The sequence below is a fragment of the Rhinolophus sinicus genome, linkage group LG05 (genome assembly GCF_036562045.2).
Source record: "Rhinolophus sinicus isolate RSC01 linkage group LG05, ASM3656204v1, whole genome shotgun sequence".
NCBI lineage: Eukaryota > Metazoa > Chordata > Mammalia > Chiroptera > Rhinolophidae > Rhinolophus > Rhinolophus sinicus.
The window spans coordinates 13,938,993-13,957,712 of record NC_133755.1 but is presented as its reverse complement, the minus strand read 5'-3'; positions in this window follow the sequence as shown (position 1 = coordinate 13,957,712).

Sequence of the window (18,720 nt, the reverse complement as noted above, 5' to 3'; positions counted from 1 at the left end):
ATGGAGTGATACATAGGGTGAGGTCCAAAGTTTTCCCAAGCACAGGAACTTCCGTTCCTATGGAGTTAGAGTATGCCACCCTCCCAGCATATGTTCATCAACTCAGAAGCTCTCCAAACCCCATCATTTACAGATTGATTTATTTTTTTTGATGGAGATTTTATCACATAGTCATGATCACATACCTCACTGAGGTATCACATACCTCAATCTCCACCGCTCTCTCTTCCCCAAATGTTGGAGAGGTGGGGGATCAGTATTCCAGGTCGTTAATCAGGGCTTTATTTTCTGGTCACTAGGCCCCATCCTGAAGCTATCTAGCACTCTGCCAGGAGGAGCCATGTTAGAACCAAAGGCGCTCCTATCACCCAGGAAAATCCAAGGAATTTAGGAGTTTTGTGTCAGAAACAAGGGACAAAGACCAAGTAGCTTTTTATGGTATCACAACCTTGTATTCAGTGACCTTGCTAGATTTGCTTATTCATTCTAGGATCTTTTCAGTAGGTTTCATGTTTTCTACATGCAAAAATATGTCATCTTTGAAGAATAATAGTTTTATTTTTTCTTTATCAAATTGGTACCTTACATTTTTTTTCTTGTGCTTTAATGCATAGCACTTAAAGTACCACATTTGATAGAAGTTGTGATAGTCAATAACTTTACTCATTCTTCAACTTAAGAGCAAAGTGTATAATAATTTTGTATCATTAAATATAATGTTAAGTGCATTTTTCATAAATGTACTATATCAATATTGAGGAAATATTCCACTTTTCTTAGATGCCTAGTTTGCTGAGGCTTTTTAAAAAAAATTGTGAATGGGTATTGGATTTTTTCAAATGCTTTTTCTACATCTATGAAAATGACCATATGATTTTTGTGTTTATTCTGTAAATGTAGTGAATCGTATTGCTTAATTTTTTAAATGTTAAATTAGCTTTGCTTTCTTGACATAATCCACACCTGGCTATAATATATTATCATTATTATATATTCCAAGATTTAGTTATATATTCCAACATTTCCAAGGAATGTTGCCTCTATATCATGTGAGATATTGATCAGTAATTATTTTTATAGAATTTCTTTTCAATATTAGAATTATGCTGGCCCCATAAGACTAACTGGGAATTGTTCCTTCCTCATCTATATCCTGAAAGAGCTTGCATAAGAATTCTATTGTTCTTCCTTAAATTTGTAATAAAATTCATGGGTGAAGCCTTCGAGGCCTGCAGATTTCTATGAGAATGTTTCTGATTATGATTTAATTACTTTAATAGCTATAAGGCTATTCATGTTTTCAATTTCTACTTGTAACACTTATATTTGAAGTAATTTATTAATTTCATATAAAGTGTCAAAATTATTCAGAGGCATTTATTTAGTACATTCAAAATGTTATTCAACCACCACTTCTACCTAGTTCCAAAATATTTCCATCACTCCAAAGTAAATCTCTAACCCAGTAAGAAGATTTTCCCCTTCCTCTTTGAGGCATTGGTTGTTTAGTAGCATATTGCTTCGTCTTCATGTATTTGTGTTTTTTGCAGTTTCCTTCCTGGAGTTGATTTCTAGTTTCACGCCTTATGGTCAGAAAAGATGTTTGATATGAATTCAGTTTTCGTGAATTTACTGAGGCTTGTTTTTTGGCCTAATATGTCATCTATCCTGGAGAATGATCCATGTACACCTGAAAAACAATGTGTACTTTCCAGTTTTTGGATGAAATGTTCTATAAATGTCTGTTACTTCAGTCTGATCTAATGTGACATTTAAGACAATTATTATTTGCATTGAATCTGTTAATCATCTTGGGTAGTATTGAAATCTTAATATTATGTCTTCCCCTTCTTGAACGTGAGATGTCTTTCCATTTTTTTTTAGGCCGTCATTCATTTTTTCAGTGTTTTATACTTTTCATCATATAAGTCTTTCACCACCTTGATCAAATTTGTTCCAATGAATTTTGTTCTTTTGGATACCATTTTAAATGGAATTGATTTCTTAATTTCCTTTTTGGAATGTTTACTGTTGGTGTACAGAAACATGACCTGAGAATATGTATTCTTGTTTCAGCAGACAATACCATAAAAGCCTACCATAAATATGTAGACCTGTTTTTGACTGGCTGATGTAGATCACCATATTTCCCAAGTCCCTTGAACTTGATGAGATATAACCCTCAATTTCTATCTTCTCTAGGGGTTTTATTAAGGCTTAGTTTTAGTCTTCTTTAAGTTGGATATATAGTAGGTCTTACCCTAAGGTGTGAAGTTTACCCATAAGAAGTGGCCTTTCTGTTAATTTAGCTGACTGCTAGAGCTTTTAAGACTAAGCACAGCCATTGCTCCAACATCCCTCCGCATTAGTTTTCCCCCAGTAGTGCCCCACCTCTAGTAGCTCTGTTCCAGCCTCAGCCACATAGCAGCTTTTCTCCAGTAAGTCTCAGTTGGTCTCTCCCTGAACACGTACAGCCCATCTCTTGACAATAGACTCATAGAGCACACTGTTGTGAATTCTGGGCCCCTTTACTGCTTACACTTCCCCAATATTCCATTCCACAGATTCAACCCATTTCAGCAGTCTGAAATTCTTATTTCTCCTCCTGAATTTCAGTAAAACAATCCTGATCTACTATAGCCGCATCAATTTTTGCCCAAATAGGGACATTTTCCCCAGGAGGTGACTGAGAAGCTTAACTCATGAGTTCCCTTTCTCTTGTGTTGAAAGTCTCATGCTACCTGTGTTCTAGTGCCTGAAAACCAGCTAACGAATGTAATTTTTCCAGTTTTATGGTTGGATGGCAGGAGGGATAGTCTGATAAATGCACTCCACCATGGCCAACAGTGGACACTGATCATAATTATTTAAATGTTTCTCTCTGTTAAATTCTATCTGGGCCATCTCTTGAGTGTTTTCTCTCTTTACGAGGAGGTTCATTCTCTTGCTTCATCATGTGCCTTGAAATTTTTCTTTGAATGCCAGCCATTTGCTGTAAAGGAATGTCAGAGATGAGATAAATGGTGTATGATTTAAAAAAAAAAGTAGCATGCCACTTTTTCTGTTAATACTGGGGAAGAGGGTCTAACTAAGTTTAATTTTTTGATGACCTGGGTCTGGGAATTACTATAAGTTTAAATGATTTAGTTTACCACTAATTTCAAAATTTTGAGGACCACATCATGATTTTTCCTTTAAAAATTCTTGGGATATGAACACTACTGATGCTGTAATATATGGTGATGGAAAGAGAACTGTCTCTGAGGGGTGAACACACATTGTGATATACAGATGATGTATTATACACCTGAAATCTATGTAACTTTACTAACAACTGTCACCACAATAAACTTTAATTAAAAAAAATCTCTTCATGCTTTGCAGATAAGCTTCCAGCTTTCTAAATGCTGGGAGTATTCTCACTACAGACGAGCTCTAAGCTTTGGATTGCTGAGGAATTCTCTTTGTTATCTAATTTCCACCCACCCCTGCTTTCCGTGTCTCCAGAAGTCTGTCTCCTTTTTGCTGCCACTTCCAACTTTCAGAAAACAGCTGCAATGTACTTGTGGAAAAAGGCTTTCTCACAGTTGTCAGTCCTGCATGTACCCTTCAGCACATTACTCAGTAGGCACGGGAATGAGTTTTCACGTGGGCACAGGCTCAGTCTGTATCTAGAGCTCTTTAGAATCTTAATCCACTTTGCCAGCCCCCACATACACTTCATAAATTTGTAGGAAGTTGATTTTTTCTTAACTCTCCTGGCCTATAGTGCGTTTGTTCTCCTTGTGCATCTCTGCTAAGGATTGTAGTAGTTACATGGGTTTTTCTTGTTGTTTTTTTTCCTAGCACGTGCTCATGACTATTTGAAATTTAGTTTGCTTAGTTTATTTTGGGTGTCTGGTGGGTTTTTTTTTAATAGCTAACTGGTTCTTATTGTTAGGTAGAAACTATGTTCTCTTGAAAATATCTCCTCTGTGCTTTTGGTTTTATGCACATGCATGTTTATTTCAAAAATCAAGTTTCCCCAAAGAAAACTAGACAGAGATCTGCCATGCTTTGAGTCTTCAGATAAACACTGTTAGAAGACACAGAAGCAGTATTTAAAAGGCATAGTTCTGAGCATGAAATATAGTTAGTATTTAGGGGTTTGGATAGCTTAAATTCTTATGTGAATAAATCTTAGAAGCCTAGAAATCACATGTAACTATTCTCTTTCTGGACTATGAGCCCTCAGAGTTCTCCCTTTGGACTACTTCATCTACTGACTGCTTAATCTACTATATATAATTGCTCCTATAAGAAAACTTTCTGAGACAGCCCATCACCTCTCTTGAAAGAAGAAGGAGGAATAAGGGAAGAAGGAAGACTCCAAAATGGGAGAATCCCAGAGGGGAGGGTAAAGGTATATATATAGAGAGAGAGAGGGAGGCAGAAGTGGAAAGAGGCAGAGAGAACAGCTGTAACACTGGAAACAGCAATAGCCCAGGAGGCTCTGGGGAGAACTCAGGCCGGCTTCCTGGCAGAGTAGGAGACTGGTGGCTGGAACTCAGGAACTCAGATCCCATGTGTCCTCAGTATCATCTGTGGAGAAAGCCTGCTAGCAAAGGGGAGGAGGAGACTGGCTCTGTTCCTGTAAGTTATTTCTGGATGCATTATTCATATTTGATAAATCATTTAGAGGCAGATACTTTATTAGCTTATAAAGCACATTATATGGTTTTAAATTGTTAATACGGGCTGTTGTGATGCATACTGTACCTCAGAAAAGTCATGCATCACTTTAATTCATAGCCTCATTATAAAGCTTGTTACAAAGTGCTGCATTATTGCATGAAGGATAGTGGAGTAACATTTCTGCAAGAAATCTGAATGTTTTATTTACATCATTGTGTCTTGGTATATTGCCCATAAGAACTGCATTGGGAGATGAAACCAGATTAGATTTTGAGCTTTATGAGGACAGAGACCTAATGCCTGCCTCCTCCAGATTTATCGTAATCCAGACTTAGCAGTTAGATTCTAGTCTGCATACATAATTATTCCCAAAAGACTCACTTGAGTGGTCACTTGCTTGGCGTCCTCGGATTAGTTGGCTTGTCCACTTCTCTTGGATCCCCAGAAATGGTGGTACAAATCTATTTTTCATTAATTAATTTAAGAGACATTGATCACCGTCCATGTGCCAGGCACTGTGCTAGACATTGGAGATAAAATGGTCAGCACCCTAGTTTTATTCCTTGACCTACGAAGTTTACAAATGTTTCTAGTAAGAAGGAGAGATGGGGGGAGAGGGATGGATTTGTGCTGCAGTATTGAAGTTAACTGAATTTTCTATAATTTGTAGATGACAAGGGTAACATAGCACTAAATTAAATAAATATTCAAAAGTCTGAGTGATCAATCGACCTTCATTTAAACTAAAATTCAAACCACCTCCTCCAGGAAGACCACCTTGACAAAGAAGTCAAACAAATCTAAGTTTGGATCCTGGTTCACTGACGTACTGGCTGTTTGTCCTAGGTAGGCCACGTAGCCTCATTGGTATTCACCTGTAAAATGAGAATAAGTGTTGCCTTGTCTCACAGACTTACAATAAGTATTAAATATGTAAACCAATACTTGGATGAGAGTCTGAGACATTGCAGTTGCTCAGTACATTATTGTTTCAATAATTCAACAACTGAAAGCAGAAGGTGGCCACGTGCCTCAAACTCACCTGAAACAGGCATAGGTGTGTATCATGGTATTCACAGTTGTAAAGTATCAGGATATAATTCTATTTCACGTCAGTGTTAAAGCCTCTAAATATTAAGGGGTCTCATTAGATCATGTTCACTCTAACGCAGTACCTGTACCCTGGCATTTTTCTCTCCTATTGTGCTGCTACTCTGCGCATGGCTTCCTGGAACCTACAGCAGGGCACTGTCTCATTTGGGATCAGGCAAACTCTAGTTAGCTCATGGTGAGGGTTCATATTGAAGAATGGTTGGAATGATGTAAGTTGAGAGAGGGAAAGTCATGAGGGCATTAAAATCCGATCTCGATGAGCAGACAACAGGGGGTCAATGCTGGTCCCTAAAGATTTAGAGAAAGTGCTACATCATCAGAGGTTGACGTTTGGAAGTCGTATGGGTTCGTGTTATGGTGGGGCTGGGAGGTGCTGGCTAAATTCGAGGAGGAGACTGACTGTTGAACAGTTTGGACGGTAGACCAGTCTTAGCATCTTCCGGATTCTTCAGTTACTGTCTCCCCAAATATTCCTGATTTCTTTACCACCCCAACCCAAGTGTTATGTTCGCATAATGTTCCCTCTGTGCTATAGAAAAATGATGCCACCTGTGATTGTCATTAAGAAGTAAGTGCTTCTGTAACTTTTTTAAGGTTGCCTATGAAAAGCAGAGTTAAGAAAACTTTGAAAAGAAAAAAAAAATAATACTTGAATAATATTATTGTACTAAACTTTGGAATTGGAAATTGCCTCCTTCATATATATGGAAATGTGCAATAACATTTGCCTTTATGTTTATTGTTAGCTTATGGAACGATAAAATGTGGATGTCTGTGCCCCAAATTACCTGCATGCTGTGACTTTAGTCTTACTAGAAATAATTTTTCATAATCTATGGAACATTTTTTTGAATGTTGAAAACAGGCAAAAAAGACGGAGCTCACATATTTTAGAGTTAATGAAGCTTAATGTTAGCAAGTCATTTACATCAAAAACAAGCATAGGAAGAAGATGAAGAATCTGTGCAAAAACTTTTTTTTTAGATGAAATCTGTGCTAACAGGTGAATATACAGCTCAAAAAAAAAAAAAAAAAAAAAAAGGAAAAGAAAAAAAGAAGAGAAAAGAAAAAGAAGAAAATTTCATCTGGTACCCTTTGATTTCTGAATCCATGAAATAGAATAAGGGAGAAAAGTGCCAAGTTCCAAAGATGCCCCAGAAAAAAGTTACTAGTATTGACTGACATCTAAATTTTCATTTATACAACTGGCACATGTACATGTTTTCACTCTAATTTCAAAAGTCTGGTATTTGTATTAAAATAAGAGACAGATGAGTGATTAATTCTTCTCTTCATATTCACTTGGTGTTAGATATGGCAAGTCAACAGGAAAAAAACAAACCTATAGTCTTAATTAATATATAGGAACTCATGGGTCCATACAGGAATCATGACACAATCAGCATAGCCTCAATTTGTCCAAGTGATGTGCTCAGAAATAGATTGTCCTCTCTTGGTTAAAACTGCAATTTGAAAAAGAAAAAGAAACATAAAAAAAAACCCACAATAAAATAGGAATAATTAAAAACAAACAAACAAGCAAAACAAAAACAAACAAAAAACAAAAACGTTGAAATAATCTCCTATGGAATATACTCAATCAGATCCAAGGCAGTATTTACGAAGTTTAAGGAAAGCTTCCCAGGAGTCTTCAGGAATGGCTCCTCTGGGGCAGCTGGACGCTGTTAAAGGAATGAGATCTCCTTCCCATTTAGAACTGTGGACAGTGTTTCACCACTCTTTCTCTCTGCTTGCTCTCCGCCCCCAAGAACTCAGACGTGATTGCTGCCTTCTGCTCTCTTGCCAGAGTTCCTCTGCCTCCCAAAAGAGGAACAAAGCAGAATAGTTTTGCAGGTACCCTGTTTTTTTCAGAACAAAGCATGCAAGCTCCTTTTACATTTCTCTGAGGTGTTTTCTGGTAGTAAAAACAGAGTTAAGGGGAAACATAAGACATACACGTGCCTGCACACACATGCTATCCTTTGCACATACATGGCTATTTACAATGTATGGAGCCTTACAGACAAGATCACATTGGGAAGGGGCAGTATTACTCTTATTCCTACTTTACATATGAATAAATGGAGGGCCAGAGCGTGAGAAATTCACTCTGTAGCTACTAATAGAGGAACTGGACCTACTGTCAATGCTAAGAGAGTCATGGCCACCTGCTCCTACTAACACTGCATGAGGAATATTTAAAAGTGCCAGTAAGAGTTTCTCTCTAATTTGCTAAAATGTTAGTGGGATGAAACTAGTTTTTAAGTAATTGTTATCATATTTAAGCACATAGCATTTGCCAAGTAATGTACAGAGGGTGCCAAAACAATGTATACACATTTTAAGAAAGGAAAACTATTAAAATTGTAATACTCAACACATATATATATATATATATATATATATATATATGTATATACCGATAACAAAAGATGAATACAAGTCACGTTTGACTTCTACAATTACAAGAGATGCTCAAAGTGGTTACCATCAGTGTGCAGACACTTCTGATTACGGCAAACTACTGCTTGAGCAACGTTGACCAAAGTGTCCACTTGTATACATTTTTTTTGGCACCTCCAGTAAATATACATATGGAGAAATGCATGGACATTCGATCCTAACAACAAATTTATGAGAGAAAAATTGTCTTCCTAATTTTATAGACTGGAGTCTTGTTTCATTCTAACTGTATGTTTCTGTACCATGTACTCAGTCCCCCTGTTTTACTTCATGTTCCATCACACCCTCTCTATCTATAGGCCACTCCACAGGATGGCCGGACATGATTACATTCCCACTCTTCTAGGCATAGATTTCCCCTATATCAGTAAGGGGGTGAGGGCATAGCTTCTCTTCTTCTCATTATTCACTGTCTGCCCCCACCAGTCTCTTCTAGACTATCCTCTAAGTGCCCTTTGATCTTCTTAGACTTTAGTCCCTTTGTCAGCCTGTAACATGGCTCAAGACTGCCATGAAGGTACGCTGGTGGTGTAGTTCAACACAAGGGGGCGCCATTTACTTTTGTAGTTGTAAACAAATGGTATTTTCCGGTAGAAGGCAGTCAAGAGTGGAGGAGCAGGTGGTATTTTCTCTTTTCTATAAATCTGCCATTTGAGCAATGGGGCTAGAGCTGACCATGGTTTGGCTGCGCAGTCTAGGGCAGGGGCCACTGTTCAGTCGTCTGGCCATGCCTCCCGCATATCCAACTTCTTTTTTGCATTGATTACTGTGGTACAAAGTTGTTCCAGATAGAACATTCACAATCTAATTATTACAGGTTATAGGTATATATTACTAGATTCAACATTTGAGTCAAGTCTAAACAAGCATTTTGTTCTGAACAGAACAGATTGCTTTACATTTGTCAAGTTTGTATATTTGCTATATTTCCTTTGCATTAAAAAAGATTTGTAACACGATAACTAAATTTTCCAAAGTATATTAATTAAAAAGAAAGAAAGAGAAAAAAGAAACCTCAACATTTTTCGTTCCTTGAACAAAATCACTGGTAGTGTTTTTTAATCTTTTTCCTGCTTTTTGGGTAATTGACTATTTAAACATTACCATTTTTTTCTCATCTTTATACCATTCTTTGGAAACATGAGCTGCTACATTCCTTCATCTGAACATTCTGAGAGCCAGTGACCACACCTGTTTATTAGACATGCAGAGTGTTCCCTTCTTTTTTGCTGTTATAGGAGGTCTGACCATTAAGTTCACGAACTTGTTGCAACGATGTTGCTAATCTTTTTTGATATCAGAGGGATTATTCATTATGAATTTGTACCAACTGGACAAACAGATAACCAAGTTTGCTATTTGGAAGTGCTGAAAAGGCTGAGTTAAAAAGTTAGATGACCTGAACTTTCACCAACAATTCATGGTTCTTGCATCATGACAATGCACCAGCTCACATGGCACTGTCTGTGAGGGAATTTTTAGACAGTGAAGAAATAACTGTATTGGAACACGCTCCCTACTCACTTGATCTGGCCCCCAATGACTTCTTTCTTTCCCCAAAGATAAAGGAAGTTTTGAAAGGAAGACATTTTGATGACATGCAGGACATCAAGGGTAATATGACGACAGCTCTGATGGCCATCGCAGAAAAAGAGTTCCAAAATTGCTTTGAAGCATCAGTGCATAGCTTCCCAAGGGGACTACTTAGAAAGTGACCATAGTGCTATTCAGCAATGAGGTATGTAGCACTTTTTCTAGGATGAGATCACGAACTTAATTGCCCGACCTCGTAACTGTGAGCATCTTTTTGTACATTTAAAAGTTTTTTTTTCTCTTTAAGATAAATTCTGAGAAATGAAATCATTTGGTAATACAGTAGAAGTAAGTTTAATGATCTGGAAACACAGAACCAATTGATTTACAAGGAACACTGTGTTATTTTATTCTCCTAATGGAAGCATTTGAAAAAGCTTGCCTCACTGCACCATCACCAACCTTGAAACAATTTGATTGCAAATAGAACACCCATTTTTATGTGCATTTCTCTCTTATTTTCTGGGAAAGTTAAACCTTCTCTCACATGTTTATTAGCCACATTATATTCATGTTTCTTTTTTTAAAAAAAGTCTGTCCATGTTCATAATGCATTTGTCTAATATTCTGTTAGTGCTTTACTTATTTATTTTCAAGGGCACATTACTTATTAATGACTTTATTTATTTGTTTATCATATATTTGAAGTTTATTCCTGACGAGATTTTTAATTCTCTTTTTTATTTGATAAGGGTCCACTACCCTCAAGTAACCACAGAGAACAGTGAATTTTTAATTATGTATTTTAGAATTTTACTTTTTTATTGTTTAAAATACCTTAACTTATCTGGAATTTATGGGTTTATGTGACATGCATCTATGTGGTGTGGTATAGCTCGATTATCCAAACAATAATTTTTGCCAACCACTTTTACTAAATGTCAACATTTCCCAATAGCTTGTGACTATTCCTTAATTCCTGGGGCATCAGCTTATCTGATGTCCGTATGCTGACTATGCTCATTACCACCCCAGCTTCATGCGTAGGAGAGCCCACCTTTCTTGCTTTTTATTTGACGTGACCAGCCTGATAATCATCTAAATTAAATTTTTAAAAGTTTAAATATACTATCTACCTGAGGTAAAAGTATTAAAGACCTTTCAGATTCTTAATTGGTAAAAATTTCATTTGGTAACTTTGAACATCTTGACTCTATTTTCTTAAAAACAACAATAAAACAATGTCAGGTAAGACTGATAAATCAGTAGTAATATCCAGGCAGAATAGAAAAACATAACAGGAATGGCAAGCCACATCTCTATTGGAAGGAGATAGAAATGGAAAATGGCTTTAGGTAATTGGAGAAATGGGGCTTGGGGGAGGGGGGGAGGTATGTTTTTATGTTACCTGAAAGCATTGAGTTCTCTAAGGTGTCTGATATTCCCTAAGGAGGTAAATTCCATAATCATACATATCAAAAAGGGGTAGGTTTTGAGGTTTCATGGAGTCTGGATGAGCATAAAGGGAATAGGAGTCTTTAGGAGAATTGACCAAAGAGAAAGAAGGCTATAAAGACTGTAAATCAGCCATGAGTAAAGACTTTAAATCAAGGCTATAAAGACTGTAAATCAAATAGTCTCTTTTATTTTGTCTATGGGCTGAAAAGTGAATCAGCTGTTATTTGGCATTTAACTATTTCTGTCTTAGCTGTTTCAGTAAATCTATCTAGTTATCATCTCCCTCTCTCTGTCTTTCTCTCTTAATCTAAAGACTCTGGAATTCTGTTATTCTTTCAGGTACCCAAATTATTTTACCTGATCAAGTAGTGGCTACTGCTACAGTTAGGGACTCTCAGATAAAGAAACTTCTCTAGTGAGTACATGAGTGCTTAACTTATTATGGGAAGTGGTATTGTGTGGATATAAGGAACTCAAACCCTCAACTCCGAAAATAAGGGTTCAGTGTATTCCTCTATCACCTACTTGATGAGACAATTAAACTCTCTGTGCCTCAGGTGTGCTCTTTGTAAAATGGGAGAGGTGATCACTGTACCTATTTCTAGTTGTTGTTTTTTTTGTGGGGAGGGTGAGTTGGAGAATGATTCAGTGATATCCCTTGTACAGGGCTGATTCCACTCTGGCCGTGGAGCATACACCCATTATATATTAACTGTTGTAATATTAATGTCCCACTCTCTAGGGGAATGTTAGCTCTTGTCTTATTGACATGTGGGGAAAAAAAAGAAAGAAAGATTATATGGCCTCACAGGGACAGCATTTTATCACAGCAAGAAGAAAATGTGATATCTAAGTTCCTTGAGAGCTGCGACTGTCTGGAGCTCTCCATGTTCAGAACACAGTTCCTTGTCCCCAGCAGATGATTAATAAATATTTCTTAAACTGGAAATCAAATCCAATATGTTTTGACCTTGGTAAATAATCATCTCTAGGGTCTCTGCTGGCTCTACTGTGCAATGATGAAGGCAGACATGGTTGTTTCTGAGATCAGTTCTTGTGGATCTCATTTTCTTTCTGGGCAATATGGTGGGGAAGGAGAAGACAACGCTTTTCTAAGCTCCTTTCTCTAAGTTCTACAGTGTTCGAATTCTCAGACTTTTGACCCCTAGTCTATGACGAAAAAATATCGCTCTGGGAATACAAAGGACAGCACCCAAGTTGGGCTGGGTGCAAAGTGGAACAAATCTGGAGGTGCAGAGTGATGCTACCTGGAGCTAAGATTTGCAGGGAATGCACACCAGGCTTTGCCTTCTTTCTCTTTCACTTAAGTGGAGCTCTGCTGCATTCCAGCTGCAAGATAAACAAAGCATTTACCCCAGTCAATTTTAACAGCCTTCTCTTTGTCCATTTGCATATAGCTTAACTTTCAAAACACCGTGGGAAGCTCCTAAAGTCTCAGCCTGTGCTGATCATAAAGAAAGGTATTTCTGTATATTGTTGGGTTTGTGTACTTCCTGGAAGCACTAGAGGAACTGCAGGGTCCTTTAAAACTAATGAACAGCCCCCTGTTGGGGACATGGTGCTTTGCAGTGATTTATCCTGAATGGGCATGTGGACCTGGGCAGCAAGAACTTCTACAGCTGGATGCAGAGCGGAAGGGATTTGTGAAGTGTTGTTATTTATGACACACACCTCCTATTACCCACTTTTTCAGAGAGAGTGGAGTAGCAATATCTAATGCAGCCCTATCTTAACAGAAGTGACAATAGGTAATCCTTTACGACCGTGCCGCCACTGTCTGTAGTAGTTATAGCCTCCCATAACTTAAGGTGAGTTTTCCCCTCCCCCACAAACATTACTGTGTGTTTTAGAAAGTCAGGGAAAGGTGCAATTCCTGCTGCAGCCTGTGGTGCTTCTGACGTGTTTTAAAACATGTGTGACTCCAGGACCCAGTGCAGTTATTGCTACCATAATGATTTGGGGCACCAACCGTGTCCCTTTCTGTTGGTAACAGAATGATCTGATGCCGTGAAATACTAGATTTCAAAAGTACCTTTTCCTGCAGGTGATTTCCTAGCTACAGAAGCAGAATGATTTTCAGTGGCTAATTTCCCCCCAGAAGTCCCCGGAATGGAGTTATTTAGGACTTGTTTCCATTCCCACCAACTCCCTCCCCAATATTTCCTTCTCAGATAAGGGAGTTTATTACTGACCAGCAGTAGGCAGATGGGCTTGAGATCAAACAAGAAAAATGAAAACTAAAGCTAAATTTAGGATAGCAAAAACACATATAGGCATTCCTGGCAGCAAAGTGAAAAAGATCCAAAATGGCTGAAGGAATCTGGATCCCATCTGCCTCACGTGCTAGCTGAGTAGCCCCCGGGAGTTACAGCAGCTTTCCAGTCCTCAGGGTCTTCATCAATAAAATGACAAAATGAGACAATCGTCTCATGAGTCTTAGGCACAGTGAGCCTCCCACAAGAAAGGTTGCAAGTGGATTTTTACGTGAAAGAAACTTTGACAGCAGAATTTCTGGTATCGGAGAATTACACCACATTTGAACTACTTGGCTACTCCTGCTCTCCAGTTGGAGGTGCTTCTTCTAGGTGGAAACCAATGGAGGAGAGAGGAGAAGTTGTTGTACGGACTTGTAGCTAGGCATCAAACACTGTACTGTTATCAGAGTTCACATTTAACAAATTCCTAAAAAGCCAAGATTGTGATGGCTTTGAGTACTCTTGTTACCCTTGTTGGTTGACTTGGTGCATCTGAGTGAGAGAACCAGGCGGGCTAGGCGGTGGCATCGGCCTTCTGAGAGGCCACACAAGTCCTCCCAACCTTTTGGACTCATTCCTAAATGTTTCCATGATTATCTTAGTCTTAAGTTTTCAATTGTAAACCTTCATATCCAAGGAAGAATGATAGGACCCCATGTAAACGGTCTGTGGTCATTCAAACATGCAGATACCTCAGCTGCAGGAGATGTCCTCAACTATACGATGATAGAATTGGACTTATTCCTATGTATAGAAGAACATTAATTATTACTTAAAAACAACAACAACAACGACATGGCCGTTTTTTTTAGTACTTCTTCCATCCTTTACTTTGTTAAGTCTAAAGAGTATGAGGTAGAACGAAGAGAGAGAACAGTCACAGAGCACAAACACAGAGTGATATAATATGGATAAATTCTACTAAACAAACAAAAAACAAGTTTCAGTTAATTCAGTTACATTTGGATCTGGTCCCTTTTCACTGAAATAAAACCATTGAGAAAATATGATGTGATAACATTTAGTAAAACTCCTGAACACATGAGAGGCATTGAAAAATAAAAAAGTATAACAACATAATTATATGTTGTTTTACATTTATATAACACTACATATTTGAAAGGTCTTTTATGACCAATGAAAGACTGACTCTTACATTACTTGTGAAAAGAAAACTCAGAGGATATTTTTATCCAAATTTATGGGTAAGGCAACAGTTTCAGGGTTCAAAGTCATACAATAAATTAAATAAGATCTGTTCTGTGACAATTAGAGTTAAAAAAAATGGTCAACAGAGTCTAGAGGGCTGTTGTTTTTTTTAGGCTGGTCTATCTTAAATTCAATCTGGAAAAATAAATGAGGGTGAAGCAAGTCAGAGGAAGAAGAGAAAAAATATATTATATTGTTTTTTCTCTTGAAATGAATTAGATGTATCTGTAGTTATCAGAATCTGACTATGCAAAATATGAAATTAGCCAATACTAGAAACTCACAGCACCAATTTGAGTTTATGACTTACACAGTGAAACATTTTTGTACTTTTAGATTAATATACCAATTTTGTTTTCACAAGTTTAAAATAAATTCATAGATACGTATTTATTAACATAGAATGATGGAATCATGTCCATTCTATATTTTTTAAAAGATAATGAAATATAATGTGATTCTGTTTCTGATATATATATATATATATATTTTTTTTTTTTTGTAACATTTAATAATAGATAAAAACGATAAGAAACATCAGCACGAACTTCTTTCAGTTTTATTGAGGTACAATCGACAAATAAAACTATGATATTTAGTCTGCAATGTGATGATTGTGAAAATAGCACAGACTTTTAATAGCAACTATCCTGAAGTGGGAACATGATTTTTTTCCCCTTACTTGTTTGCCTTTTTTTGTGTGAGAACATTCAAGTTCTGTTCTTTTAGCAAATTTCAACTATACAATACAGTGTTATCAACTACAGTCACCATGTTACACATTTGATTCTCAGATCTTATTCATCTTGTAGCTGAAAGTTTGTACCTTTTTACCAACCTCTTCCTATCCCCCCGCCCAGGCCTGGCAATCGCTTTTCTACTCTCTGTTTCTATGAATTCAAATTTTTTTTTTAATTCTACATATAAGTGATACCATGTGGTATTTATCCTTCTCTCTCTGGCTTATTTTATTTAGCATAATGGCTTCCAGTTTCAGCCATGTAGTTACAAATAACAGGATGTCATTCTTTTTAAAAGTTGAATATATGTATGTATATATATATATGTATATACACACACTATATATGTATATATGTGTGTATATATATATTAAATTAATATCTATATTAAATGAATATATATATGTATGTATGTGTGTGTGTGTGTGTATATATATATATATATATATATATATATATATTCATTTAAAATAATTTTGTTTCACCTCATATATTTCACTAGTTCAAGCATAAGATGCCTTTTCTGCTCATTTCATTCTGAGGTGATAAAGTCGAGCTATTTATATGATGTTAGGGCTGCGATCCCAACAGAGAATTACCCCAGAAGACAAGCACGCTACGCCTCATTGGTTATTGGACTCCCTTTTCTCTGTATTCCCCTCTGCAGGCTTCCTTTTCTTTTACGACAAATTGCTGAGATCTGATCCTGAAAAACTGAGATATTGATGGGATTTGTGAGGGAAAGGAGGGATAGCTTTGGATCCAGCACTCGGAACACTTCCTCAGATTCAAAACTCAGCCTTCACGCTTACTAGTTTTGTGATTTCAGGTACATTTTTCAGAAATTCTGTGCTTTAAATTTCTTATTATAGAATTGCAGTACCTATCTTCTAGGGTTTGGTGAAGAATCCATGAGATAATGCTCAGTACCTTACAGATAATGCACAGTGAGCATGAATAAACCGTCAATGTCATTGTCAACCCGCGTGTCTGATGACTTGATTGCAAGCCCAAGACAATGACAGTTCTGCGGAGGACTGAGAAAGATGTGCACTGATAATTAATAAAACGAACTTGACGGCAAGTAGACGAATCGTGGCTTAAACAATATAGATCTAATATCTCATTCATTAAGTAGTCTGGCGGTCGCATTTCCAGGATTGGCTCAAGTGCTGACACCAAGGACTTGGGAGTTAGGCGCCTTTTTCTCGATTATTCTCGATTATGCTCAGACATCGTTTTGTCCCATGCATGATCAATGTTGCAGCTCTAGGCAGAAAACAGATGGTGGAAGCAAAATTATCTGTAAGGAAAAATTTTCCTAGGAACAGAACCGCACCCCAAAGATTTTACTTTATTACTTTTTTTTCTCATTTTCCTGAAATGGGTTGTGCAGAAAACTAACTTCGGGAAAATCCAGCAAGCAGAAATCTGGTAAAAACAGAATAAAAACTTGAATTGCATGACTCATTCTCTGGAGCAGGGCCCATTCTTGTCTGAACAAAGTAAAGGTGTCTTAAGCATGAACAGATAAGGATGAGGGAGGAACTTTCGGTAGGCAGTGTCTGTCACAAAGATTTAATTGGATATGGAATCTCAGTGCCACCAAGGCAGGCATTGTGTTACCATTCGCCCTGGGAGATTGGTATTGGTCTGTGAATGTCACAAGATTAACAGTGCTGCATATTTTGCCCTGCTTCTTTTCTTTTTCTTTCTTTTTTTTTTTTTTTTTTTAACTCTTTACCATATAGCTCAGCTTGTGTAACTGGTCATAAATTCTGGCTAAGACATACTTCTAAGTGGCGTGGAGAACTACCTACAATGAAATAAATGCTTTTAATAATAGCACTGCAAATGCAATGATGGCTTATCTCTGAGGATTTTACAAAGAACTTCGGTTTTTATTTGCTTAATTAGGTTTTACAGTGAAGACTAAACTTTCTTAATTGATTTTATTACTTGTTTCACCAAAATCTCATTTTGCAATGCTTTGCACATTACCACGTAGCTTCAGTGCTCGAAATCATCCCTGATTTAGATTTATGGGAAGAGTCTGCATATTTTACAAACATGGATTTTCTTCTAGTTCTAGCAAAGTTCATTTATTTTTTGTGCAAAAAAAAATATATCTATTTTGGAATGCTTTTATTTAAATTCTAATGATTTATGGGCACTATAGTTTTGCTGCCCATGTAGCATTTTATCCGGCCCTCCCTAAAACCCTACATCTTTAATTGAGCAAGGCCAAACTACAGAAGCTCGTTGATCAAAGTCTTCTGGCTTTGACATTATCTCTATTGGGGGCAGGGGGGACAGGGTTCTATTTAGTTTTTGTTTGCTTTTATTATTTCCTTCAACTGTCTGGCTGGTTATTGCATTCCTGTATCATTTTGAAATTTATAGTCTATTTAATAGCATTTTTATTTTTTATGATTATGTCAGTCTCACCCATAAGAGGGTCTTAGGGAATATGTTTTGAGTTTCTTTCAATAGCAACTGCATCTAGAAACTACCTAACTGAATTATGAGTTTTATTTTTTTACCAGAGGGAGCTATGAAACAGAAATGATTTTAGATGTAGATTATAATAATAATTTGGAGGCATCTTTATGATCTGTGAGCTTCATATCACACGCATGCCTAGCAGTCTGATTATTGCTGTTCTAATACAGCGCTGCGGAACTTCTGTATGTATCCAATAACAATTGCTACATCAGGGTAGGTGCAAGGGAGCGAGGGTGTGCTTAATACTGCAGTGTTCACCAAAATGTCAAGAACAGTTTGTTCAAACTATCCCGAAAGGCAGCAAAAATTGGTATTTCTTTCTCAGGGATGTGTTTACAAGGGCTAAAACATTATCATCAATGAGGAAAACAAAGACAATTTATTGGAAGGATATAGGGATGTTTCGGGGAATCCAAAAGCACAAAGTCTTCTTATGCAGGACCAGATCAAGAAACTAGAAAGTTATCAGGTGATAAGGTGTCCTCCTGTCTGTCCGCTCTCACTTGCAGACATGTGAAAATGGGTCAGCATAACAGGTGGATGGACAGACACAAGTTAGTGGATTAAGAAGAGGGTCATAATTACAGGCAACATTATAGAGTGTGTACCATGTCCCAGGCCCTCTTCCAAGTGCCTTGAGTATACTGAACATTGAACATCACAATGACCCCATGAAAGAGAATACTGAGTAGGGAGAAGTTAAGTAACTTCTTTAAAATCATGGAAACTGGTAAACGATAAGATATGGA